This window comes from Akebia trifoliata, chromosome 7, assembly GCF_017979445.1.
Source record: "Akebia trifoliata isolate Shusen 1 chromosome 7, ASM1797944v1, whole genome shotgun sequence".
Lineage (NCBI taxonomy): Eukaryota > Viridiplantae > Streptophyta > Magnoliopsida > Ranunculales > Lardizabalaceae > Akebia > Akebia trifoliata.
Genome location: NC_141381.1, coordinates 112518 through 116282, shown reverse-complemented (window position 1 = coordinate 116282; position 3765 = coordinate 112518). Strand labels below are relative to the sequence as shown.

The window sequence follows — 3765 nt, the reverse complement described above, 5'->3', positions numbered from 1 at the left end:
TAGTAACAATCAATAGCCCAAGCTATATACAGTCAAAATTGTACACATAACACAACTTGCAGAAGCCTTTACCTCAGATTTATGACCCACAAGCTGGCTAGTAGAGTCATTTGAGACACAAAGATCATGTTCGAGTATGCTAGGGTCTCTATTTTCAGAAGACTATGCGTGAACTCCATGCCAAAGCACCAATTATTGTTTGATGCCCACCCATGGTTCAGACCTTACATCGAATGCCATGCCACACCTGTCACAAAACACCAAAGCATCCAATGTAAAAAATGATTTTTAGTGCATGAATGTCTTTCCAGAGTAAAGAGAAGTGTAAGAGCAAGGATAAAAATCTGTATCCACAAGATATTTGCAATCCATGTTCTATTGAATCAAGAATATGGGTCATCAAGTGATGACATTCAAATCCAAGGGCATTAACAATGATGTTGAAGTTGCAAACCGAAAGTTTTATGGCAGGTGATCCTAATTCTATATGATAGTATTCACTTCTTTTTTTCGGAAGGGTAAACTGGAATGTTGGACTTGAACCCACGACCTCAAAGTGCTCTGCAATGTGTCAAACCAACTGAGCTGTAGTTCTAAGCCCAAATATGCACTTTATTTGTCCACACATGCCTCTCTCTACACTATTCCAACACAACTTCTTATATGACTAAATTTTCCTTGAATGAAGACCTTCCAAATTTCCTAGTGATGAATTCATCTTTTGGGGTACTTAAATATATATTGGAGCAGGTTTCACATCCCAACTAGTATGAGTGTTTATGCCTTAATTTGTGTATTGTGTTTCTAAATTCCTTGTATCATTTGCTGCTAAAAGTTTTTCAGAAAAACTTGAATAGAGCATTCAAATTATGAGAACTAGGCTACCTAACTAGGACACTATCTAGAGTCTTGTCTGTCTTAATAATGTTGATCTAGAAAATTTCTCTCATTTTTTTTCTTCTCATTAAGCCTATTTAATTAGTTAATCTTTGCCTTATTTGTTGATTTCAAATTCCTCCATCAACATCTCTTAGGTTAGATTCTTTCCTGCTTCACGAGAACTAATATTACAGAATCTGGAGGAGGTCAAAATTTCTATGAAGTTAGAAACCCACCAATATCTTTTTTGTTTATGTTATTCCTCAACTTCATAAGACATGCATCTGTTATCCACAATGCTGCAGAGGGCTCAGATTCTTTTTTGAGGAGCAACACTGTCAAACATAACGAGGGAAAATTTACCATGTTCCTAGAGTTGTTATACCTGATAGCCATGAAAATAGAAAAAGGATAATGGTAGAATTTTAAATGGAGTTACACCACTTAAGTTTCTACTTGTATGGAGTCTCACCTCACAAACATAATGGAAGAATCTCACCTCAGGAAGGATCAAGCAAGTAATCAAGGAAGTTTTATTCAATCTATGTCATAAAATGAAGTTGTCGCATCATATTTATAGAGGCTTTCCCTCTTTGGTGATCTTAAAAGACTCAATTTGCACATAAGAAAAGAAAAGTAATGGCAAATCTACAAGCCAAAAATCTGAAAATAACATTAAATAAAAAGCTCTCAATGAAAAACCTTGCAATTCGCCCATTACAGCAATTTTTGCAGATAAATTTCCAAACAAATTGATTTTTGTAAATGTGCTCATTTCTGATTTTTTTTTTCTTTGTGATGCTCATTCTGTGAACTTGTTATTTCTGGATTGCACAACATTCAGTTCCATAAACCATAACTAATCTTATTGTTGTTTTAATAAAAGTTCACTACTATTTACTCGGTGAGTATTGTGATACACAGATCATCCTCTCTGTTTTTTTTAATGAATAATACTGGATGCTTAAGGAAACATTATGGACTGTAGGACAAAATGTAAAACAAATGGAAATTTAATACCATATGTTAGTCTGATCTTCAAAACCCATAAGAATGAAATAATATAATCAATCGTATTCTTGAATGGAAAAAAGAACTTTGATGTAAATCATACCAAATATGGGAAATACTCCCAAGGTGATGCCAAGAGCTGCAGAAAATGCCAGTGGCTTTGGTTCTGCTCCTCTAAATTGGAACAATAATACCATTTCAATTTTGATTTATATTTCTCGGCAATTCGTAATAATCGTACAAAATTTTAATTAAAAACAGTAAAATTAGTCATAATTGAAAAAGGGAGAGGGATAAATACCTCTGGAGTATTTGAACAAGAGGATTGGCGATATTCTTGTTGAGAAAAAAAAACAATCTAACGGAATCCTGATCTAAAATGGAGCACATTGTGAGGCAACCACATACTTAGTTGCTTAATAGAGTATAAGGAACAAATTGAATAATATAATTGTAAAGAACAAGGCTGAAGTGACCTCAAGATTGGACCTCACATCGCACAACCTAATGTGAAAGTGTATGGGAACCATAGCTGATTTTCCTCGAGGTACAAATGAAAAAGCATCTATAGTTCCTATCCACTTTCACGCCAAGATGTGCGATATGAGGTCCAATCGTGAGGTCACTCCAGCACGACTCAATTGTAAAAACAATCTATTATTCTTCTTTTATTGAAGATTAAACCGGTACTGCAAATAGGGTGTCGCATACATGAAGATTAAATCTATTATTTTTGGTTTGTAAGTTTTTTTTTTTCTTTTTTGAATTAAGGCGTTAGTTGCTTCCTTCACCTCAACATTCAAACTTAAGACGCCTAATCTTCCCATCTTTGGCTATATGGGAATGAGATTGGTACATTGTTATCCCAAATATCTGGTAATTAGTAATGGGAAATTAGAAAAACCTAAACACAAAATTCCAATGGTTGATATTTATTCTTGGGAGAAAATCATCCTGGAGATATGTGATATTAAAATAATATAAATTTCATCCGTTAGATTTTACATGATTGGGATCACATGTTTTCTCAAGAGTCATTGAAACCTACTAATTAGTAACTGAGAGTTTGCTTGATTTGGTTCATATGACTTGGGTTAAATCTTTTGCATGCATGAACCAAACAATGGACAGGAGCGACGGTGAAAACAGAGGCAGTTTCATCCACTCACCACATTGAGCTCGGTCCGTAGATGAATCCGAGAGACCTCACTTATACATCATATAAGCCTATTGAAATGCAATATTTATGAAAATTCAAACATGTAATTAACCATTAAAACCCCAGTTAATTTTCATGAGAAAAGAGAAAGGGGCTCGCTCCCTTACAATCATACAAAGCCAAAGAGAAAAGCATGGGAGATTTTAACATGACAAATATATTACCTATTCCAAGCTTCTTTCCCACTTGTGCTTCTTACCTGCAACATAATCAAGACAAAGGAGATTGTTGGTTGAGACAGGAATTACGAGACAAACTGAATTAATAATGCCTGATATGGGCTGTTTTCAAATTGCATTTTTAACTTGTTTCAACACTTCTCTGAGAGAATTAAATATCACTGTAGAGTTCAAAAGGTAAAAATTGTCTGAGTGTGCTACATGAAAATTTGAAATTGCAAGTCTTGAATTCTCAAGGATTCATGTGAAGCAAGACACCCCGTTTGGTGATACTCATGAGGTGAAAAATCTTCAGATTAAAGAAGTCGTATAAAGCCCCAATTTGTATAAAGATGTCGGGTAAATTAGGTGGACCCAATTAGAGGTGGGACAAATTGACAATGATAACAACACACTCGCATGAGTCAACCATACAGAAATAGCTACTAGTGATGGGAGAGGTAAAACCTATCCAATCCAATATTACAGACATAGGTT

At 34.7% G+C, this 3765-nt stretch overlaps 1 long non-coding RNA gene across 1 annotated transcript; it reads right to left on the bottom strand.

Annotated features, from left to right (window-relative positions):
- On the bottom strand, positions 1-3562 carry LOC147397795 (uncharacterized). Its single transcript, XR_015179595.1, has 4 exons — positions 3274-3562; positions 2192-2264; positions 1994-2064; positions 1-247 (listed from the first exon to the last, which is right to left on the bottom strand). It is a non-coding gene; the product is annotated as an uncharacterized LOC147397795 (long non-coding RNA).
- Between the last annotated feature and the right edge of the window lie 203 nt (positions 3563-3765).